This window comes from Buteo buteo, chromosome 18, assembly GCF_964188355.1.
Source record: "Buteo buteo chromosome 18, bButBut1.hap1.1, whole genome shotgun sequence".
NCBI classification, from domain to species: domain Eukaryota; kingdom Metazoa; phylum Chordata; class Aves; order Accipitriformes; family Accipitridae; genus Buteo; species Buteo buteo.
The window spans coordinates 24,740,009-24,765,468 of NC_134188.1; the positions used below are offsets into that span (position 1 = coordinate 24,740,009).

Here is a 25,460-nt window from a genome sequence, read left to right on the forward strand (position 1 = left end):
TCTCTTCTCATCAGTGTGAATTTGCTTGCAATGTTTTGATATTTAAAATTTCCTATTCTCTAATTTTGGGGCTCACTGTTCCTAAATGCCAAGTGTGTGCAAAATGGGGTTTGAGTATCTTTTTCTGCAGATATACACACACACACGAGTATATCCCCCCACCTCTGGTGACCAGCTCAGGTTCATGATATACACTAGTCCATACCTGATATCCTGATTTATCTTGTTGCAGGCTGGTCACCTGTGCTTTCCTAACCAGGGAGATTTTAATTCAAGTGGGGACCTGGAAGTGTCCCGATCAGATTTAAACAAATGACGTGGTGATGGAAAAAACACATAGAAAGTAGATGAGTTGCAACTTCTGCAATCGCTGTCTTTACCTGCAGGTTGTTTTCATGTTTCTATCAATTTTTTTCCTTCTGCTACCTTTTGGGGGAAAAATTGGCACCAATTTCTGCTGCCCCCCTTATGCCTGTCCCCAGCCTGGTTCCAGTGCTGTCGGTCCAGCCGTCTGGGGACACACAGAGAACTGCATCAGGGAGCTGGGGTGGCTGCAAAGTAAGTGATGCTGAGACCAGCACCTATCGCTGCACAGTCCCAGCTGGGTTGATTGCAGCTTCCTGGTGATTTAATTTGCACATTTTCCTCCCAAGTGCATGCTTATCAATCTCCTTCATCAGCATTTTACGGATAAATCTCTCCTTAGTTCCCTCAGCCAGAACAGGATGGGGACAGTGCTTGTACATATTTCACTGTAATTTGGGTTCTCTAAAATGTAGTATTTTGACTGAAATTGTGCCTGCTCTACACTGTCTCCTTTTAGAAATGCTTCTCAACTTTTGGTGTATGTTGAGGCAACTGATTATGGATAAAGCTTGGCTTTATCAGGAAACTAGTGATGAATGACTATTGTAGCAGAACCACTGTCTTCTCTGATAACTGTTGTGGTCCCTAAATATAACCTGCGCATTGTTTGCCTTTTCCACTGCAGTTTTCAGTGAGCTGAGACTTTAGAGATTTTTTTGGTAATAATTCTCAAATCTTTTTCCTGGTCAATTGGCTAAAGCAACTTCTATTTTACATACTTTTTCTGTCTGCCTGTCTTATTTCTTTTTAATTTTGCTATAAGACTTATGCTTTTTTAATAGAAAACTTCATAATTACTGTTGCTTTTTGTTAGGGCAGTCAATAAAATAATCTTGGTTCCTTGGTCTTCACCCACATTATTCCACATCCCATTTTAACATTATTTTCTAATGTGGAAGTCAGATCTGACACCCAGGCAACCATGTCCAAGAGCCAACACTGATTTTTGTAGTTACTTATTAGCATGGTCATTCATCTGCAAAAAGGATCTTTTTAGTGATATTCCCTCTTTCTTGTCATTTAGCCCTTACTTCTAGCATTTTGTGATGGTACACAATGAGTACAGTGCGTGTGTACATCTAGTCCAACATGCACATGTGCATGTACATGTACATATCATGTTTTACTCCTACAATACATCTAATCTGAGAGGATTGCACAAGAGTAGCTGTCTTCTCCCTTCACAGGCATTTTACATGTAGGTTATGAAATACCCATTTTACAGGAAGGTAAAGAGAAACATGAAGCTATTCGAGGCTAAAGCTCAAAGAGATCCAGACATCTGGGAACCAGAGCAGAATGAAAAAGCTTTGACTAGTTGTGTGGGTCCCTGATGGCATGACCAGAGAAGGTTGGATGTCTCCAGGTGTGTTTGGAGACATCCAGGAGCGAGCAGGGAGCTGCTTCAGGCTGTTCAAGAGGAAATTCTGTTGCCTTTGAAGTTTAGCTCTGAAATAAGCACTGGGAGGTTAGGGCTGAGGGCAAGGGCAGTGCGCAGAGGGAGAGGTACACTGGTGAGTGAAAAGGTTTCAGTTTTACAGTATTGGAGTGCTTAGATTTTTCCACTTCAAAATATGTTGGTTTTTTTTTTTTTTCACTTCTCCAATTTTACTTTGTACTTTAATATACAATGAAAAGAAGTCAAAATCAGAGTGGAGCATTGTATGTTCTTTTTTTTGATGAAACCTTTCTACTCATCTGATACTTGATTTTTACTGTTATTGTTCCTACGTTGTAATTCAAGAAGATTTTGAAACAATTAGTCTTCCAAAAACAAAAATCCGAATTGCAGAGTTCTTGCTTCACTTTTCTCCTTTACACTCACATCAAATGGGAATCTGATTCTTCCTCCCTTTGCATCCTAACAGTGTGCCAGCCTTTGTAGCACAGCTGCATACTGATTACAGCATTTTCTGGATCTGTCTGCGTGGTCTCTGTCCCTTTGTCAAGTATTGATGGTTAATTTAGACAAAGCTCTTAGTTACTCTGCTCAGGAACAATTTTTAACACCTAAGCATGTGAACTATTCTCAATGTATACAGTGAATTTCAAAAGGAAAAAAAAAATCATAATCCAAATATCTCAACACACTCTTATTGCTGTGGTTTTATTATATAATATTTTTCTCTCTTCTGGACACAATTAATCATTTCCTTTTCCTTCTTACTTCACTTTGTCTTCCTATTTTCTAGTTCATATGGCTTGTAAATTGTTTTTAGCCTATCTTTAGTCCTGTCCCTAATTGTTTACTGAAAATGACCGCTTCCTGTTATTGCTTCAAGATTCCAATTTTGACTGGAGAGATTGTATTCTCTCCCTCTTGCCCTTTAACACCGCTCAGTGCTATGGCAGTAGATTTTCCATGCAAACTCATTTTTTCTCATTTCAAACCCTCTTTCTAGTGTGCTTTAACATCAAAGTCTGGTCACTGAATATCTAAAATCTGATTCTGTTATCTCCTTTCTTCTTGAACTGTCTTCGTCCTCATGCTTCCCATACCCTAACTCCTCTGCTGCACAGCCTCTGTCATGCACTTCATCTGGAATCACAGCAAATACTCTGAAGAGCCTCCAGTTCTCAGAAAATATATTGCTTGGCTGTTTATCCTTGCCTCAACTTTTGTTTCCATCATCTGAACCACAGAAAGTGTAAGATGGCTTTTTCTGAATTGACCATTAAAGCCAATTGATTACACAGTTAGCAAGCATAGTTCATACATTGATATATTACTTAAGATATTCTCTAAAAAACAAGGGCACCTCTGCATTAGCACAACACCTATTGTTTTCCTGTAGAGTATCCTGGAGTTGCTCCCAGTTCTCTATTGTACATGTAACATTAGTTCAAGTGACTATAATATATTTTTTTTATTTTCTGAGAATTAGCATTACATTAAGTCACATTTCTTTTATAGCTGCCAGGAAGAAAACGTTCTATTAATCTATTGATTTAGTAGAAAAGCAGTACCTTCTCTTTGTTTATTAATTACTTTTGAAAAGGGAAATAAATTCTCATTATTCACTGCTCCATTACCGAAAAGTATCTTGGAAAGCGTTACTCAAAATTTCCAGAGTGAAAAATGCTAATGAAAAGAAGTTCAAAGAAATTTCTCATGAATTCTCCAATTAAAAAATTGGGGTAAGACTGCAGATTCACTAAAAAAGGAAATGGTGTGTAGCTGGTAGCTAAATATATTTGTAACATCACTTAGGAAGAGTACTTGCTGAGGTAGTTGAAAGATGTGAAGGAGGGGAATGTGTTGTTAGAGCTAGAGCAACAAGGGCCAAAAGGATTGACCAAGAAATTGGAGATAATCTTCAGCCCTGCTACCTGCGGCTGCCACCAGTGACAGAGTGACCTCGGTGGGTGGGAGGAGAAGAGGGAGGCAGAAAGATGGGTGCCAGGCTACCTCACTGCAGTTGTGCATGTAGTTTGATGGAAAATCGTTTCAGCTCTTTTTCATTACTATCACTAAAGTTTTTTGGGGGTTTTTTTCCACTCACTGGTGGTGTATCCTCATCTTCCTATTGTTTTTCCTCCTTGCCTGCCTGTTGGGAAGAGACATCTTTTCTCCTTTGCTCAGCTGTTGATGTGCCTCCACCGTTGGGGATATGCTGATTTCACATGGTGGAGATGTTCAGCTAATTGAATTTTGCAACATGGCAGACCACCTACAGAGAATTTCTCTTTGAAGAGGTCATGCATCTTCTCTGGCTAACTTAAGATATGTCTATTAAATGCACGTCTAACCAAATTGACAGAAGTAGGTGTTAGAAGCCCAAGAAGATGAAAGCAAAATGAATAACTACACCAATTGACATTTCTAGGTATTCAAGTTCCCCCCAGCTGTGAGAGAGCTTGCCAGTACTGCTGCATGGCTCAACTAAAATGAGAGCACACATTAAATTATAACATTTCACACTCACACGGAGCACTTTGGAGCTGGAAATCATCAATGTTCTCACTGTTTTGTTAACCGAAACTGTTAACTGAAGAACATGAGAGCCATCACCCTATGTCAAACCACAGGACTCACCAAGCCAAAATCCTGTCTCTAGAAGCAGGCAGTAACTGTCACCTAAATATGAACGTGAGAAACAGGGCATGTATAGAGGGATTATTACCTTCCCAGCTTCTGACTGTCAACATCTAGAAACTTCCAAAGCAAGAGATCATGTCCAAACTCTGAAAATCTCTGAAAGCTACATGAATTTCTCTCATCTGTATCTTAAGTCAGTTATGCTTTTTGCCCTGTTACAACAGAGCTTTAAATTGTAACTGTATGCTACATGGATAAGTATTTACTTTTGCTTGCTTTTAAACCTGATGTCTCTTTCTGTCATTGGCCCCACTCTGGTTCCCCTGTTGGAGGAAATAATTAAAAGTCATCATCCACTTATCCTTTCCCATATGATACCCGATTTTATTGATATTTATCAGGAGTCAGCATCATCCTTTTCCTTCCTGCTCTCATTACTTTCCACAGGCGGGACTCTCTTTTTTCTTCAGACTATTTAACAGATTACAATCACTGTGCTTAATCTTTAATTATCTTTACCTGTACTTATTTTGAAGTTAGCTTCCTCTGTATTGGATCTAAAGAGTGTGCAGGCAATTTAAAAAGCTAGCTTTTTGTTCTTTCTAACGGTATCAGTCGAACTAACAAAATAGACTATGAACTTTGCCACTTGTGTGTCCTTAAACAAGTCCTGCAGCCCTTATTAGAGACCAGAGGATTTGCACAGAGAAGGCATCACGAATGCTTTAATCACAGGAAGACCATCAGCCTCAATCCACACTCCAGCAGACAGCAGAGAGCGTGCACCTCACTGATCTCAGAGTGAATTTTCTGGTGTCTAATAAGTCATGAACATCAAATGAAGATTTTCCCAGTGCCAAGGCATTAGGCAAACCTCTCTTCCATGAGGGTTCCCTGGAGGGCAGTAAGGCAAGCTCACATGGCAGCAGCACAATGATTTTGTTGGAAAACAAACCTACCACAAGATGAAATCCCCAAGAAACCAAGCTTTGTGAGCTCTGCCATTCACAGAGACAAGTCTTGAAAATACAGTATGAAAGCTGTTAAATTTAAAACCTCCCAAAGTTTGGAATGTCCTGCTGGCTGGAAGAAAAGAAAAAGAAAATGACCACAGAAGTGTGTGTTTGCCTACCTCAAATTAGCTGTGGCTCCTATTCTTATGGTGTGTCACAACCCTGCCCTTACTTCCCTCCAGGACATTTCTTTAAGGAAAGACCTTCCCAGAACAGAAGAGTGAAGAAGTCTCACAACCCTGTCACACATGATGACAAGGGAAGGGCTGGGAATTGAGTTGGATCTATCAAACTCAAATCCAACACTTTGCAAAACAAAATTAAAACAGTATACAATAATTTTTTGGAGAACAAAGTTGGCAAATGCATTGGGGTTGGGGATTTTTTTTATTGTTGTGGGGTTTTTTTCTTCTTGATCTTTTCTTTTTTTTTTTTTCTCTTTTAGCTATATGCAGGATTGCTGCTTTTTTGTTGAAACCATTCCCAGAAACATAATTCCAGAAAATACATGAACGATGGTGATTTATAACAGTGTGCTTTGAACTTGCACCACTAATCAGCTAAAATAGGAACTTTAGCATCTCTAGCATGTGTATAGTTTCAGGCATTCTGTGAATAGGGTGTCATGGGATGGTCAAAAAATGTACGGACTTGTGTGCTGGCTTTTGGGATGTCTGTGTTGACTGATTTCCAAATACATAATAATGATATAGGAGAGAATATAGATTTCTGCTGTTGTGAGCCTCATTTATGTCTTTGTCCAACACAGTTTACCCACATGAAAAAGTACAAATATGTACTAGATTACTATGTATATTTCCAGACTTTCCAGATGGAAAGTAGAAGAATGGCATCTCTATGAGATGTCATCTCTTATCAGTCAAATACTGCAAAATTCTGTTCTGCCCTGCCTCTGAAGGACTTAAATAAAATTTAGCTTGATGTCACTGAGGGCCTCCACTATTTATCTGTACTCACAAAGGAGGCACAAGTTATAGTAACATGTCTGAGAGAAAGGCAGATTTTTTTTTGGAGGGAAACAAAGATGTAAAAAAGATCTCCTATTGCCCAAGATCAGATAACAAGGTAATTAGAACCCTTAAAAACTGTTGAAGTACTGGGTCTTAAATATGTTAGACTTTGTAATTCCAAGGAAAGTAGCAAAGAAAATAGGAAAGCCCTTTGGCAAACATTTGTATGCCTCACTAAGGATATGGAGGAGTAAAGAGAGTACATAACTGAACTGCCCCATTAAAGTTACAAGATAATACAGATCTCTAAAAATGGCTGTGGGCCTTGTCTTTGAAGATGCAATATTCCTTCCCTTCCAGTCTCCCTCAGATGCTTCAAAAATGGCAGATGACCCAGAATTAGGGCAAGAAAAAAAGTAGCAAAAATGACAACAATGTCAACTGATTAACTCCGCAGAGGAGTTTAAGTGGGCAGTAAATCCAAAACTGTTGCTGAGATTTTACAGTAATGAGAACAGTGTGCGAAAAAGACCAAGATGATGAGAATAAAGAGTGACAGCACATCTCTGTCTCCTACCATAGCCAGCAGAAGTCAAATAACATTCCAGTTTAAAACCAACTCTATTCTGATATTTGCATTGATCTTCATATTCATTCATGACGCCACCTGGCTAATGTGCCAAGGTAGTCTCCATTACCTTAATCTTTATACATTGCACAATGTCTTTAAATTTATCTATTACAATACCATCATGAGGTAGAGACAGTCTTACCTGACAGATTATCCATACCAGACAGACAATGACCTGCAGCACAAAGGAGCAGACACCTAAGTCTTCTAAGGTGCTAGTACACTCATTATCCATTGAAATGGAGATCCAGCCCTAAGTTAGATGCTCTAAGTAGAGTGAAAAAATTAAATCGAGTTTCCAATTATCAGGTGCCCAACCTAAGCTAGTTGTCTACAATCTTTCTATTTTCCATGATAATTCAGCTATATCCTGAGAAGACAAAAATCATGGGATAAACATAACTGTTTTAAAAAGGTGCATTTACAGAGAAACTTAAACACTCATCTGGTGGCAAAGCTTTTGACGGGTTGAGGATTCAAGGAGTTTAATTCTGTCTTCCTTTCAAACAGCCTTTTTGTCATCTTCTGCTGCAAAGTCAGTTATTTTCAAGGACACAGCAGGGTCAGTCCAAGTAACTATATCTCTAAGCAGCATCCAATAATTTCTGTTTCACTGGTCAATAACATTATTTTCATTTGGCTTTGGATGATTTTTTGTCTATGGACTGGTCATAGTGGTTCAGGTTTTGGCTTTATTTTAAGTACCTCAGGTTAGCACTAGTGCTGTGATAATGTCATTCATAGATATCACCCAAGTCTATCTGCCTTTTGCATTGCACTGACATATTTTTAATTTCTGTGTTATCACTTAGTTTCAATTGTTGTTCAACTGTTCCGGTGGTAAACGGCTCTCCATTTCACTCAAGTGGAGGGTCTTGTCCAATGATAAACTACAGCAGTTTCTGCTTGTCACCTAGTGTAGCTTCAGATTCAGCAAACTACTTTCAGGTGTCTGTTATGTATCTATAGTACAGACAAGTGTCTACCTGTATGCTAGATATTTACCATTTCAATCAATGAAGAGTCAATACAATTGACAAGACACAATTCAGGTGTCTAAGTGCAGGTATCAGCATGCTTTCTGATACTGAAATCACCTGCCTGTCACAGGGTGCATGGGAGATGTTCACCTTTCTGGAATGGCTGCTTGAGATCAGATGCGATAGCCCAGAACATCTAAAATGGCACTAGGTGCCGAAGTTACAGCAACTAAATTGATAGTTGTGGTATCCAGAGTATTATCTTGCTGACACAGTTTGGAGTGTGCTTTAGGAGATGAATACCAACTCCACAGAGTGTATTGCCTGGATCTCCAGAGAATATGGGTTAGACACCTTGTCTACATATAAATACGGCATGTGAATACCTAACTTTGGATATCTGAAATTCACCTCTGGTTTCCAGAGTAACATGGGCTCTTTTGACTGAAGCAAAATCAAATAGTAATATGCAGCGTGCCTTTTTAACTACCTCAGCTCTATAAACCTGCAAAAGTGCATATTTCAACATGATAAGCATCTATAAGATAACAAATGCAACTCTTGGCAGCCCCTGTATTTTTGGCTTCTAGAGGCAGCATGATCAGTAGGATGGAAAATCCCAACCACCACTTGCAGCACACTTTTTTCGATAGAGTATGTTGGCCAAACATTTCCTGTGGGGAAAACCACCCAAATTGAAATGTACTGATTCTGTCTATAGTTTGTGCTATTCAGCCAAGGCATATGCTAGCCTTCAGGACCACAGATGATATTTTTAAGGTTTAATTGGTCCCCAGTTAGATCTCATTGGCCTGTTGTTTCATGTTGCCTTCTCTCTCATTGAACAGATGACCTTAACAACGGATCCTACAAGTTAGCATACAATGGGTGTAATTAGGCAGCACTTCAGTTTTGTTATTTTGTTGAATCAGAACCCTTTCTGGGTGCTGGGGAGAGGTGAGAGGAGTGACAAAAAGTGGATTAAATTACATAGCTGGGAGCCCATCCATTGAGAACACAACTTAGCAGCACTCATTATGTTTTTCTGTCCATCAACTACCTCTAAAACCACTTCAGCTGATCTCAGACCTTGGCATGGCTTACTGAGATAGATGATATCAGAATATGCACAGGCATATACTAAATCCTTTTGAATAAAACATTGAACACCAACCAACAGATCTGCCATCGGACTAGACTTTATACCAGAAACTATAAAATAGGGAATGCACATTTCTGTGAAAGTCATTGGAAACCAGGGTGCTAGCTTTAACCTACAAAGACTCAGACAGGTCAAGAGTAGCTAATAAATCATCTCTTCTTGTGTCATGACAAACTGGAAGGAGGGATCCAGGCTAGAACTTCCACAGCATGAAAGAAATGGAGCAGATGAGAGGCATTTTCTATGAGGTGTTTTAGCTAGAGTGCTTACTTTTCAAGTCTGCATTTGTTAACCAGCTACACATCCGTTTCTTTTTTTTACTTTGATCTTTTAAGGCTGTGGAGGTTTTGTAGTTCTTTGCTGATGTTATATTTTTTCATATAGGGAATAGATACTCACAGCGCAAGACAGATGCTGGTAATTTTAATCTAAGGTATTTGTATCAATGTTTTCCTCCGGCTGTGCAAAAGACTCCCCAGTGGTGCTAGGCAAACCCAGAGCTTGTTTCTATTGGAAGTAATTTGCCCTCGTTCCATTGCTGGCTCCGTGCAGGTGTAGTGAGGAGCCCAGCAAAGAGCCAGTTACAAGACAGGGCTTTATCTGAAGCCACAAAGCAACGGTCAGGTGTGACAAAAAGCATGAAGAAGCAGAGGAAGAAAAAGACCCCTCCCTGTACTCTATTCTGCACTGACACACAAAAAGCAAAACCAGGAATCCATTCCCCACTCCCCACGGGCAGGCAGGAGTTCAGCCATCCCCAGGACAGCAGGGCTCCATCACGCCTAACGGGGACTTGGGAAGACAAACGCCATCACTCCCAACATCCCCCCTTCCTCTTTCTTCCCCAGCTTTATCTGCCAACCATGACGTCCTATGGTCTGGGATATCCCTTGGGTCGGTTGGGGTCGGCTGTCCCGGCTGTGTCCCCCCCAACTCCTTGTGCCCCCCCAGCCTCCTCGCTGGTGGGGTGGGGGGAGAAGCAGAAAAGCCCTTGGCTCTGGGTAAGCCCTGCTCAGCAGGAACGAAAACATCCCTGGGTTATCAGCACTGTTTTCAGCACAAATCCAAACCATAGCTTCATACTAGCTACTGTGAAGAAAATTAACTCTATCCCAGCTGAAACCAGCACAACATCATCTTGTTGCCCCACCTGTCCCTCTTGATGTCTCTCTGGTCATGTGCTTCATCCTTTCAAAATCCTACGTTGTGAGCTCTCTGGGGCAGCCACTGCCCTTGTCTCTCTTCCTCATAGAGAGACTTGCACAGTGGGACCTTAAAGCATGATACTAGTTTCTAGGTGCTAAGAGAATAATAATAAACAATATTAAAAGCTGTAGCAGCTGCAATAAAACATGCATTTATATGGGTTAGCTTGATGCATAGCTAACAAATCATTTAAGCTTTTAAATATATATATATAAATAAATAGCCACAATAAACAAGATGAAACTGCAGCTGGGAGAGAACTCTCATGGCTGTTAATTTATTTTTTTTCCCCCACTTATCTTTCTCCTGCATAAGGGATAAGAATAGGTTTGCGTTGCAAATTCCAGGCAGTCGATCTCTCCTCAATGACAGTTTTGCTATAATTCTCCTAATTTCAAGCTCCTGCTTGAAAAGGTAACAGTGAACGGCATCCAGGCCATTTTTGCAGTCATCGGCAGCTGACTCAGTTGATTCATTTTCACAGATTTAAGTTGTTGCTTGCATAGTCAATCCCCTTGGAAAAAGGCAGCTTCCCCATATCAAATGGCTTGTGCAGACACCAAATCCTGATTTTAAAATAAGCATAAAAGCGAAGGTTTTAAGGGTCCGTATCATCACTCCAACCCAGTTCTCAGGAGGGAGGTATATGCCGCTCTTCAAGAGTTTTTACGATGGTTGTTATACCAGAAATAGAGGAACACACAAAAGAAAGATCTAGAATAGTTCCTTTTTTGAAAATTGCATGTATATTGGTCATCAAACATTTCTGAGCTAAGGAATGATAGCACCCAAAGGGCTGACCTCTGATAAGTAACAAAAATAGGTCTGACTCACTAATTTTATACGGTAAACCACTGGCCCGTGTCACTCATGTCAGTTCACACACTTTTTTCCTTGCTTTTTTTATCGGCATTAGACAACAGGAGTTTCCTCTGCAAGAATCAACAAATACTAACGTTTAAAGCATATTTACATTTTAAAGACTCTGTTGGGTCAACCTAGTATCATTATACATCCGCTGAGCTTGTTCAAATTCCAAATATGGCAACCAGACATTATGAAATCAGTGTAATCCCTGAAATAGTTGAGACTGTTTAGTCTAGAGACAAGAAGACTGAATGAAGACAGAATAATCATCTCCAAATATGCAGAAGAGACATTCAAAGGGAAAAGGAGCAAAACATTCTCTTTGTCCTCACTGAATAGAGTAAGAAGCAAAGACTTCAACTGCATCAGAGAGGTCTGGGTGAAACTTTGGGAGAACTTTCTAACATAAAAGCAAAACACAGGACTAGGTTGCTCTGGAGGCTGTGGCATCTCCCCTAGAGAGGTTTACAGAAAGGCCCCAAACATAGACCAGGAATGGTTTTTTTGCTTCCTTTCTGTAGGTTATCAAGGAATAATTTCTTGGCACTTCTTTTTTTTATGCTATTCTCTACTAAGCTTTATTTTTCCAGTTCTTCCCAGGGACAGACTTCACATACCCTATTTCCCAGTACCGGTAACACTAAGAAATCTGGGATTGAATTTCTTTCATAGAAGTACATTTTTGGTAAACTTTCTGCAGATAGATGTTTTGTCATGAGACATAATCTAGTTAAATGCAAAAATCAGCTTTTTGCTTGTAAACTAATGGCCTATTTACAGAAATCACAGCAGGTCTGCCTTTAGGTAACCTGAAAACTGACCCAACAATACTCTTAATGATGAATGCTGGGTAAGTAGCTATATTTGCACCAAAAAGCAGAAAAATATAGCCTCACTTTTGATATGGCTTTTATTGCTTCTGCTGCTGGTGCTTCACATAAGTTTGTTATAATTTTGTGCACCTTCTGTCTATCCTTTTTTTTTTGGATAAAATTCGGCTGCAAGAGCTTAGAGAGAAAAGTGGTAAGAAGTGTTACAGGTAGCTGGACTTTCTGATATCCAGGATTTTTCTTGCTAGAATCACAGCCCTGCTGTTTACAACAATGGTGAGCAACTTTCTCATGCTCCTGTTGTGATGCCCATACTGATGTCTGCTGACATTATATTGTTGGCAGATATGCTGCATGAGGGAAAAAGAGCCTGACCCCTGGAAATGAAAACCACAGGAACACATTTTTGTCAAGTTATTTTATATACACTTAGAGCTCTAAGCTCTCTGAAATCTCTTCTGCTATTCTTTGAATTTCAGGTTCTCAGGTCTCTGCAAATAAAGGTGGTCTCACATGACAGCCCTTTTACAGTAAATTCACTTAAGTAGATTCATTTGCATTTTAAAGAAGGGTGTAGGAGGTTGTAATTAAAGGAGGAATTCTTAGTTAAATTTGTCCCTTCTCACAATGTCTTAATCACTTCTTCCTAATATCTGACTTCTGTGTTACCAATCTCTCCTTCCCTTTGACTCAAAAATAAACAAAACCACAAGTATTTCCTTGACATGATAATTGTGCAGGTTAAACTGTGTGGCTTTATATTGTGGCAAATACACTGAGAATAAAACAAAAAAAAGTGAAGTTACAAGCCCATTTCTTTATTCCTCCGTCTGTCCTTTTACTTTTTCATCCCTGTTTAGCTGTATTACAATGACCTTGTTTTGGGGACTGTATCATGCTACTGCTATATTAGCGTGGTACTCTCTCTGGTTGTGGTGTCTAGGTAGATAACAAACCTAACTGGAAAATGATTCACATTTTCCTGGGAGAGAATTTTAGCTTTTTACTTTAAAATTTCTTTTAAAATGGACATATGCAAATGGTAACAGCCATAAGTGAGAAGAAAAGAAAAAAAGAAAATCAACTGAGCATATGGAAAACTAGGTATCTTTTGATAAAAGTTTTAAGATTTCTTGTAATATTTTTAAGTAAGATAATACCATCCCTCAAAAATTAAACTTGAAAAGCATATACTCTAAGTTGGAAGTTACCCTGAAACAACAATAAACTTAGCCTGTTTGCTAGTTTTAAAAGTGTCATTAAGTGTGTGTTTCTTGATATCAAGGCTGGAGTATGTGGGAAACAACACTATGAGAAGCAGCCAGAGTGTATTTCAGGCTCTGAAATTGCTAATAGTGCTGTGGCATTCTTACCTTTATCCAGCGCCATATGGGTTGGATAACTTATAGAAACAATTAAATATTTTGCAACGAGTTCAAATATTCAGAATTTTAAATTATGAACTATCATAAAAAGATTAAGTACATTCCTCTTAATAAGAGATTACTTTGCTTTATTCTGCAGTAAGTCATGCTTGGACTATTTGAATTCTGTTGTGTTTAACAAGGTTCAGACAATTCATTTTCTCTCAAGATGGTAAAACATATACAGTGTCATTTTTGGTTGTAATTCTCCTCCATAATTTTGCTCTGTAATTTTTTTTATTGGAATGCTCATTGAAAATGGAACCATTAAATGTAGTGTAAACATTTCTGAATTGAGATGTTAACATTTAAAAATTGCCTCATTTCTCTTTAATGTGTTTTGCTGTTTTTCTTGCCTAATTATCATTCTTTTCAATATTTATGTTAACATGACCTTTCTCTGACTGAATGGCTGTAACTGCTTCTCAAGTACTTATAACATCATGATTTTTAAATTAAATTATGTTGTTGTGGAAGAGATTGCAATGTAGTCCACAGAATAGCAGGGAAAGGGACAAGTTTCTGTTAGTCACAGAATCTAAAAGCAGTAATGATGTTTGTTGGTTCACCCTTCTAATCAGTGCAACTGTACCAGAGGAAGTATGACTTTGTTTCTTGTTCATGATTAGAAACATTCCAGTAAATTTAATGCTGGTCAAAATTGTCAGATTGACTAGCTGTGAAAGTTTGTTTAATGTTGTAAAATGTTTATTACTGTTATTTATTATGCCTTCATCCTGCTGACAGAATTAAAGTTACACCACGGATTCTGTTTGCCCGTGGGAACAGATCACAGGAACATAGGCAGTAAGATTTGGCTCCACACCTTGAATTTTCAGGTCAATGCTATTCCGCAGCCAAAACCTACTCTTTTGAGTTCTGTGAGGTCTAAGGGTGCAGTATATGCAACAATAAGCAAATACAGAATTTTCTTGTAAACGCTGGGAGATGTTTGCTTTGATTTTCTGCATATCTTTCAGAATATGTGTTCAGTTTGTTTAGAATTTAAGACTAAGGACCAGACTATTGGCTCAATTTCACCATGAAACCTTTTCTTGTATACCCAGCTTCCCAAATGTTTTCTTCCTCCACACAGAAAACACGATAACTATCCCCAGCCCTTCCAGTCTTCTCAATTTGGAGATGTCAGTGAGTGAGAACACGATGAGCGGAAGGGCAGGAATGACATACGTCAAGGGAGGGAAGAAAATAAACCACTGAAAAGAAAACTAAATGAGACCTAGATCTTTACGATTTTAACTTAACTTTTTAAAATTGAAGGATGTGAACAAAATTAAAGAGAAAGTAAGTCTGAAGGAAAACAATGGATGTCAAAAGACTGCCTAGAAAGGGGCCATTAAAAAACAACAAAAAGAAATAGCTCCCAAGCAGCAGTGAAGGGAAAATCAGGTAAACTTTAACTGAAACAGTCACTAATTAACAAAATTTTGATGTAGGCATATCACTCTTTAAATCTATTTGACATAAAAATGCCAAATAGAAGTAGCAGAATTGGCAGCTAACACAGTCAACAAGTTCAAACAACTTACTCCACAAGCATCCCGCAGAACAAAGCCTAATCCAAAATGATGCTGAGCCTTCTTCAAGCTCTTCTGTCCTCAAGGGCTGGACAATTGGGTATGTTCTGAAGTTGTACTTTCTGCAGAGCTTGCTTGGACTGAGTTCTTTGGTGGAACTGAGGATGAGGTTTTTTCACCTATACACAAAATACATACACCTTCCTGGTTGACTTTCTCTTCCTTTTTGAGAAGTCAGTGAATAAAGAGAGAACTGTTTGCAAACATCCATGCAGAAGTGAGAGGGGCCAGTATCTTGAGGCAAGCTGCCACAGAAGAAAGGTGTGCCTTGCTGGATATTCCAGATTATCGGCATTAAAAAAGGATAAGATCGAGTGAACTTGTCTTGGCCAGCAGGTCTCTGGCTATCTTGGGTCAACAGCACTAATGCAGCTTCTCCACCCTTCCTTGCTGCTGTTCAGGCTTGGCCAGATAAACAGCAAACACAGTTGGTTTCCACAGAGGATGCTCTACTGGCCGGCAAAGCAGGGGAGCTGCCTTCGGCACCCTACATGCTGGCGGGCGAGCGGCTAGAGTTAAACAAGGCAGGGTCACTGCAGAGAGCTTCGGAAAAAACAGCACGAAAAGAGGGAAAGGGGAAAAACAGAGCGAGAAAGAAAGAATGCAATCATCTTTTTTATGGGAAAAGATGTCAAACTGTCATGTTAGTCTCTGCTGAGGCTCTGAGTGCTAACGGTTGCCAGGGTAACTGTTGTGCCAAGCCTCAGCACTTATGTATTTTTTCCATTGATAATTGCTAATGTGAACAAGTGCTGGCTTGCACTTTACACCTGCCTGGCTTGTAAGTCTACCTTAATTGGATGTGCCAAGATTGAGGAAAAAGTAATCTGCCCTTTCAAGACAAGTGACAGGTAGATGAAGTGTTGCTTAGGCCTTTACTGTAACAATTTTGCTGACAAAATTACTATGAATTGTCTTCCCTCAGTGCACATATACTGCCTTTGTTTACGGAATCGAGAGTTTAAGCTTCAAGGTTCATTACAGGAAATTATGCTATAAAGTTTTCTGGGAATATTTTGGTGCTGCCTGGTGAAATTCTACTTTTACCCCCAGAGTTCAGAGTCTTTCATTTTATATGCATATATGAAAACAGTCGGTCAAAGTGATGGAGAGAAATGAGGAAAAACCAAAAAATATTACCAGATATATACATATTTTAATTTGCTTTTAAAATGGTTAAATAAATGCTCCTAATGAAAACCCTGGTGAATGAATAAGGAAGAGTTTTTTTTAAAAAATCCTGTGCTGGTAGTTTGTTCCGCAGTCTCAGAAGTGATGTGGGACTTTGGAGTAGTCAGTTTTTGGGTGTCCCTCTCGAGATCTTTTGAAGACTGAAAGAGATCAGCAGCATCTCAAAATTCTTTAAGAATTCCCAAAAAACAGGCTGAAAGCCAAGGAACTCAGGGGCTCTTAATCACTTAATGTTTTGTCCAGGACCATCACTTCCTCAATTAAATTATCTCCATAAATATTTTGGGCTGCCCTACAAAATTCTATTAACAGGGTCGAATTCACTACTAAGCTGTACAAGACTGCCCCAAAAGCTGTAGAAAAGTTATTATAGGGCCTTTTTTTTTGTTCTTTTTCTGGTCATAAGGAGATTACAGAGTTTCTATGCTGAGTTTTTATTTGCTTTTCAGAGCTGTGTCAAGCCTGGCCTGCTCCACTGCTGAGCGTATTCACTGTGTGTAACTCCACATTTCTTTGATGTTGATTTCCCAGAGCACTTAAATGAAGTTTCCTGAAACCAATATGCCAGAGCGAATTAATATATGAATAATACATAGTGCTTATTTTAGCACCTTTCATCAGAAGACCTTAAAGAACAGCACAAAGGAGAGCAGGGAGACTGCCTCATACCCATCCTATGAAGGAAGAAGCCGAGGTGCAGTGGTGTTGTGCTCCTTGCCTGACATTATACCATCAATGAGGACAAAAATAGAAGAAAACCACCCTACTTGACCAGAAGATTATCCTAAAAGCTAGGCAGCGTCAGATGTATCAGTAATTCTGATTGCATAACCTGTCTTCATTTTGAGTAATAGCAAAGGTTTCATATGCGTCTGCTTGCTCCTATGGGACTGACTGAGGATTAAAAGGTTGCAAATGTAAGGCAGAACAGTGCTGGCCTGTACAACTCGCCAAGCTGCTTGGCAAGATAGTAGTATTAAAAGTGAAATTAATGAAATCCAAACCCTATTCTGCTGCCCTCCATAAAGCACTATGAACGCTAGATAGTGATTTCATGTCCAGAAACACAGTGGCCTCGTAGGAATGCTATTTTTGTTAAGATATTCAGACTAAGAGCATAAAAGAGGGAAGCTGCTGAAACTGCACAGGAGAGCAGGGGATTTTTAACACCCTATTTAGGATTTTTTAAATCCGTGTTTTCAGTGATATTCATTTACTTATGTAATTCCCCCATGAGATAGGCTCATGGGGGTATATTCTGTCTCACATTCCTGCCTGGTCACACTGTCATAGAGATGAGAGAATTTGAAAGTACCCAGAGGTAAATGAGAGTGGCATGTTGTTCCTAGAGTTGATAAGCCCCAACCTGTAATGAAGCATTAGCCTGATGAGCATTTATTAGCAGGTGCTGCACACAGAAGTGTGTGATTTCATGCTATTGGTTAGTAATGCTGATCAAGGTTTAGGAGTCTATTGAAGTTTACCAAGGTACACAGTAGAGTTTTTCTCTATCACACTTTCCAATATCATCAGAAAGAAATTTGATTCACTTTTCAGTGAAAAAATTGACCTAGATTTTCAGCTTCACCACTGAGATGCTTATAGAAGCATCTGTAATGGAGTTTATCCACTAATGATTGTGACTAAACTGGAGCAGCAAGAGTATAATGTAGTGGAGAACTGCAATGCAATAGGAAATGTTGATCTGACTATGAAGAAAAATAAATTGCAAAAGAAAGTTAAGTAAACAGATGATTTTAGTTCACACAACAATCAGATAAAAGGTTATGATCTTTTAAAATCTGCATTATGGACAAAATCACGTTGGATGTTCTAGAGACGTCCACTTTAATTTTATTTTATAGTCTACCAAACTGAAAACATCATAGCAGAGATAACAGAAAAATAGATGGGCTGTGACTTCAACATATGGCTTAGCAAGAGAAAGTTGCTCCCTGGAGATGTAAGATCCATTCAACTTTCCAAAGAGAATTAAGAAAAAAAAAATTGGAAAACACACTGGGAAAATGTACTTCTTACAAGCACTGTGGTTGCCTGGGGCTGGTATTTGCCATCTATCCAATATCGTGATGGAAAAAACAGCATTTTTAATGTCTTCCAGACTCCTCTTGTAGCTAGCTGGCTGAATTTTCCTATATAGTTGAGGCTTATGGGGAAAGAACTCAAAATATGTTTCGAAGTAATTTGCCCTGTAGTAGCAAGCAAACTTGTCAATGTTTTCTGTTAAATAAAGATTTCTGAGCGTGGAGCCATAGTGACGTACTGTACCATAGGGCAGCTGATGAGAAGATAGGATTTTCCCCCTATTGACATGCTAAAATAAGTCATATAGTCAGGAAGGATCATCAACCAGGGTTGCAGCCATGGTGCAGAACCTGGGGCAGACACTCCCTGGCTGCTGTGCAATGCTGGAGCTTCTGTTTCACGCCAAGACCTCACGGCAGGCACAGTTTGTTTGTAAATTAATCACAGGATTCAACTGTGTTGAAAAAGTGTTATCTGGGAGTCATGGAAAGGGATCATCAAATGAAAACTTGACTCATACAGCATGAAACATGCCACATTCGTTTCTTCTTTTTTCTCATAAGTGTATCTTACGGGGCTCATGAGGTAGGATAAGTACTGCAGGCTATGTTGAGTGAGCACCCTATAATCTCTGATTTGTAAAATTCAGTATAAGGTAGAGCAATTCATATATTTTACTGCCGTACAAAAGAAGTGAAAGACATATCAGCAAGGCACTTTTTTATGCCCTACACTTTTACCTGGGGAAAAGGAGAGGAATGACCAAAGTCCAGTTTACTTAGTCCAGTCTCACCATGATTTCCCTGGTAATTCCTCCTCACCACATGACAAGAAGCCTCACCGAGGAAAGGACTACCCTAGCAGGGGGATCGGAAGAAGAAGCAAGGAGGCAAGAATGAAATCAGAGACAGTGTTTAGGCGTTTGCCACTTTTCTGGGTAATTAAATTCAGCACCGTATGTAGCCTTTTTTCCCTGTAAAGACAGGGTTGTTCTGGCATGCTTGTTCTTATATATATAATTAATGCCTCATCTCCCCTTTAACTCTGCTATTATGTGTGAATGCAAATCCTTGGAAGGACTGTCTTGTGTTCCAGGGAGGACTCCACAGCTGCAGGTAAAACAAGAAGTTTAAGCAGCAGTTTTCAAAATTACTATATTTAGTTGTTTGGGGTTTTTTCTCAGCTGCTCTAATAGAATTTTTTTTTTCTTCATTTTATTTTTCATATTTTCCTGCTCCAAACCCAGGTCAAGAATTTGATTTTTCTCTGAGTTAAAGAAGAGCATTCTCCCCCAAGTGCTCATCAATTGCAAATGCCCATTTAATTATTGTTAGACTTTAGAGCTTTTTACTCATTAACATTAAACTGGTGCACAGCCATGTAGTCCCTGCAGTGTGAGAAGCAGCTAAGGTCAACTTTTAAGAGCAAGTCAAAAGAGAAAAGCGCTGTCAGAGTAGAAGAAATTAGAGAGAAGAAAATGTAATGGTAGAAATTAAAGAAGGAAAACCCCCTAGATTTCATAAGTCATTTTCATCCAATTCTTTCATTCATATTAGTGTAAGCTAGAGTAGTTTCACAGAAATCCGTGATGAAAAAGAAATAAAAAACTGTTTCCTTTAGGTACAGACTTCAGTTACATTGCCTTAACAAAATACACCTTTCTCTTGGGCTAAGCCCCCATAACTGCCAGCGTGTTCACCTGTAGCATACTGAATACAAAGTCAGGCTATTTTAGTTAAAGCATCTTCTCTTACATTTGAAGTTTTACATTAACCTGCAAGGAGAGGAGAGCTGAAAATCATGCAAACAGTAATTCACAGGAACTCAACTGACAAGCTGCAACTCATTAAATCATTATAACTCTATCACATTCATAACTGTATGTTCCTATTCTTGTTATTGTTTAGGAACTGTGTTAGGGCAAGGTAAATAATACATTTTATTGAGATGGTTTTCTGGCTTACACATTTTCCTAAATGTTACATTGCTTCTTTTCAGGTAATGAATAAAAGAATAAAATTCAGTAACCATGTGAATGCTGGTAGGAGGAAATTGGGGCCAAATGCCCTCAAGAAAAAGGGTTTCTATGGGTTGTGTTGGTATGTACTGTGTATTAGTACTATCTTAGCATGTGACTATATCAGGGTTTTGCTTTTTTTGAGTTTACTCAGTGAACCCTGATCTCCAGACAACTAATTTGAGGGAGAAGTAATAATAGTCACAATTCATATATCTAGTGTAAATATGAAGAACTCAGCATAAAAACTCAAATAACTAAAATTTTGTTCAGATAAATGCACAAATTATAAGAAGGAAAAAAATATTTGCAGTTTTTCTTTAGAAGAAAACTCATTTTCTAGACACATTTTCTCTTCTGGTTCATCTTTTTTACCTTCATCACCTTCCTATTGAAGGCAAAGGCAACACGTAGGCTTGCCCCTTTAAGTGTGAAGGACAATCCACAAAACTTCAGTGACAAATATTGTCACTGTAAATTGTAGCTGCTGGTTTTTTCAGGCAGTTTGTCTTTTTTTTTTTCACTGTCACTGCTGGGTTTCAATAGCCTGCTGCTTAAAGCATAACAGCTGGGAAACAGGGACAGAACAAGCTAGAGCCAACTACTTGCAGAAGTCTCCTTCACCTGTGAATTTATTTTGTGCAACCAGCATTGCTATGACAGCGGTGACTGAGCTTAAACTACTGAGAGAGCTTGGTTGCTTTTAGATAAGCACGAAAGCTCATGCACTGGGATGGTTAGGTTTGAGGCCAAGTCCCAGATCAGATTTAGGTCAGAGTCAGCAGCATCAAAATCTCCCATTTCAGCCTCACATGACAACATCTGGTGATCAGATGGCCTTGTATCATTTCTAGGACTTCTTAGGAGCTAAGAGTTCTTATGATTTTGGCTCTGCAAATAGCCAAATCTAAGGGACCAGGTTCTGCTTTGAGAATTTCAGGGAAAACAGCAAATACTCTTATGCTCCACAAAATCAAAAATGATCAGTCTGTTTAAGGAAGTTAGCAGAATATAGGAAGAACTGTTAAAAGCAGGTGAGTCTGTAGGCAGGTGAGTTTGTTGTCCTCTTCACATCTGTGGTCCTAGAGCAGGCAGTTGGTTACTCACTGATTCATGTCTGTTCAGTAGAAAAAGCAGCTGGAAGATTATCCTTCTTCCACTCTCCTTTGCACTCATATATATTATCAAAAAGAGTTGGGAAAATGATGTATCAGATCTTCTGTTCTGTTCTGTTCCTGTACCAAGACCATCTCCTGTGGTGGTTTAGCAGCTTGTGAAGATGCAATGATACCAGAAGGGTCCTGGTTTGAAGTTAAATGTTTTGGCTTTACATTCCCATTCCATATTACCATCTTAAATGTATATATGTATATATTTATAACTATATGTATATTTGTACTATGTGCGTGTGTGTGTTGAATATTAGGTATTACAGCCTTAAGTGGACGGAATATCTTTGTTGGCCTGATGAGAAATGGGATAGATAGGAAAGGTGAACAGTCGTATTTTAAGATATATTTTAATACAGTTATGTATATCAGGACCAGGTTTTTCTTTTGAGTGTATATAACACTAATTCTGTATTTTGGCCAAGGAATAGGGGCTCACAGACCTTACTGCAGGCAAATATATCAATTTGTTTTATAGTCTAATATACTATGTTTAAAAAAAAAGTGTACTGAATTGTGTCATGTGAATAACAGCTCATAAAAAATGCTGCATAAATCAATGATATTAAAAGATGGTGACTTTCTAAAAGCTCTTTGAATCAGTGACACAAGAAGGGCCTTCAGTCCTGTTGCGTTGTCTTCTCAGTTTAACGCTCATTAAATGTTTCACATGACTATGATCTCCTCATCGCAAATATAATTAAAATTCCTTTCCCCTTTCCTCTGGCACTGAACAGGACTTCAGTATTACTTTCTAATTCCAGTGTGGTACAAGAGAAACAAAGTTTCTTTAATTGCAGGCTTTTCCCAATTTCTTCTTTTTTTTCTTTTTTGTTTTTTGTAGGATGGATATCTTTCTTTGCTTTGAAACATGGGATGTTCTCTGCTTCTGGGACATTGGTGAAAAGCTGTAATTAAGGTAAGAAAGAGATAACTTCAAATTTTGTACAATTTCATAGTCTTTCAGCCTCTCATGGCTCAACATGTGGTGCCTGATATTCTCTTTCTGTACTTTTTTATTAATATTTCTTTTAGAAACTCAAGTTATTTTGTTGTATTTTTAATGCTATAAAGACTTTGTTGTTACAGCAGCTTATTTAGCTAAAAAAGCACCTGTGGGCTTTTTGGTTTGTTGTTAGAGATGCCATCACAAATCTAAATTTTACCAGCCTGCGGGAAGAGATTGCCTTTCTACAGAAAACAATTCTTTTTGTAAAGAAATTTACCCTGCAGGAATTTTAAGGCCTGAGGATCTAAATCTGGATTTTGAACACTTGTGTAAGCTAGGACCCTTAACTCCCACTCAAACAAAATAAGACATACGGGATTTACAAGCTTTTGATCCCTCCACCCACCCAACAACTAATTTAAGGACTGATATCTAGGCTGCATTGTTTGCCAGCGAGGTGCATTTTCTTGTATATCTTGGATTTGAATAGGTAGTGTTTATGTATCAAGATAAAATTATATACTTTCTGGAGGCATGGAGTCACAAACATAAAGTTGCAGCTTTTTAAAGGAGTGGAGTGCACAAATACTAACAAAACCCAGCAGGAGTGGATCTGGGTCTCTCTTGTAAGCGCTTTTGCGAATCCTTGCTGTAAGCAGCACTGTGAATCAAATCAAATGATTAAATCTAAGATAAGCACAGGATTGATGGGAGTCCAGTACTTAGAAACAAATGGATTTACCAACCTCTTACACTTTGTGTGGTGGCATTACCACCAGCAGGTACAACATGGAGTTAGTCTAGCAGCCTGCTCCGTCTTCCGTATAACTCATCGCATCTGTGGCTTGCAGTACACTGGTATGAGAAAAAAGATGTAGGAATGTTGCTTTTCTTTGCATCAGTCACTTATTTACTGATCAGAAAACCAGCTGATTATTAAGCCATTATTATACAACTGAACCAGTGTTCAGATATCCTAAATAAACTTTTTAAGGATTACACATAAATATACATACACATAATAACAGAAAATCAGCAGTATTTACTGAAAGAAAAAAAAAATGGAGATATGTAAGATGTGACCAAATCTTGACAGATTATTTCTGTCACACAAAAGACTTGTCTGTTTTCCAAGCGAATCTTGTAGATTTAGTCTTTTTACAGCTGAATTAATGAGAGCTGTGTTTTGCTGGCTGCTGTTGTCTGGGATCGCCTTCTCCAGGTGGTGTTGGCGTGGTTATCATTACTACATTAATCAATGTCCACTTACAAGTTCATTAAGGGTTTGGCTGCAGAATAAAGCAATGAAGATTTTGTGAAAGTTTGGTCAAGAAGTCTGTCATTGTTCAATTATAACCTATAATGAAACTATCTAAGGTTGTGTATGTGTAAATATGTTTAAATATGAGCAATACTCTGCACCCTCTATACAGTTTACAAGTTGCAATCTGTATTAATAGGATGGTAGAACACATTCTTTACAGAAAGTTGCAGATGATCAGTTTCTTTTTCCTTATTTAATTGCAAATTAAATCTTTAATACTGCAATAGCTAGAAATGCCCTAGTCATGCCCTTTTAAATTTCTATGAGAACACCCAAAAACCTTCAGCAAAGAGCATGTTGTATGCTAAAAATACTCCAAAAAATTAAGCAATATTTTATGAGTTAAACCAAAACTGCAGTTTCTTTACTCACTATCATCAAGAATGCATTTTTGCTGCTGTATTATGTTATTGTGTTTAATTGTGTTGGTCACATTTCATTACATCTTGAAGTGTAAGCTAACTTGATCGATGTAAATTGACAGATTATATCCAAGATCTAACCCAAGCATCCCAACAGTTATTAGCAGATGCTGAGAATCTTTTGCTCTTACTCTGTACTTCAAAGCATATGCCTACATTTCAGATGATGTTTCTATATTCCTGTGTGAGAAAACAAAATATCATTCCTTGTTGAACTAAATCCACAGCTTCTGAATTACCAGTTCATAGCAGCATTGTGATATCTGGCAATTTACATGTAATGTGTGAAACTGGAAATGTGGGTTTGAGTGTAAACATATCAAAGCGTTGTTCTGCCTGATTTTTATGTCCATTATATAATCTTTACACCAAATTACTATCAACTTACAGGACTTATATTACTAAAATTAAGCACAGATTTAAATCCACTGTTTCTAAAACATACCACTTTATTTCTCTCAAGTAACATTCAAGTAACTTCTGGCTGTTTCTGTAGCCAGAAGTTTGAGCGGCAAACTGCTATTATCGTGAAAGAGAGAAGGCTAAGTTTGCAAGCTCGTATTTAGCAGGACCTAGAATGAGACCTTGTGGAAGCATGAGAATAGAACAAAATGTGGTTTTAATTGTAGAATAAGAATTGGAACAATTTCATCTTTGCAAAAACAAAATCCTTCTTGTTAGCTGGGTGACCTAGTGAAACATCAGAGATTTATAAAATGCTGCTTTCAAAGAGTGGTTAGAAAGTAATCTCTGTAAAATGGATGTAACCTCTGGGGTTTGAGCATAGTCCTTGTCTGCCCACCTGAAATAGCATACAGCAGAATCATACAAACTGCAGCTGATTATTTTCCTAAACCCAGAGCTTAAGTTAGACCTTCCTTAAGAAATAAATTGCTGCTGAATATGGAACAGAATCAGAACTATGGAACTAAAATAACACATGATTCCCAAAATAAAAACCATTTAAGACTTTAAACAAAACCGTATTTTATTCTGGTAGAGAATATTTAGAGGATTTTTAGTGATTAGAAGGCATTCAGCCACAAATGGAAGGAATGTATTCAAGCCTCAATATGTTTTATTGCCAGGCTTCTAGAGACCCTGAATCCCAACCGTAACTGTGAATGATGGCTCTTTGATTTTTGTTAAAGGCAAAGCAAGGCAAGGCAAGAGAACACAGCCTTTGTCATACAGTCCCCACTCAGATGTCACTAAATATAGTATACATGAAAACATATCACCTGATTTAAAAAAA

General features: G+C 38.4%; 1 long non-coding RNA gene across 1 annotated transcript in view; it reads left to right on the forward strand.

The window, feature by feature from the left end:
- Positions 1-25,460, forward strand: part of LOC142041400 (uncharacterized) — a 342,669-nt gene that overhangs the window by 127,388 nt on the left and 189,821 nt on the right. The window contains exon 2 of the long non-coding RNA XR_012653466.1: positions 22,355-22,429. This is a non-coding gene — a long non-coding RNA (uncharacterized LOC142041400). The remainder of the gene's footprint in view (positions 1-22,354; positions 22,430-25,460) is intronic.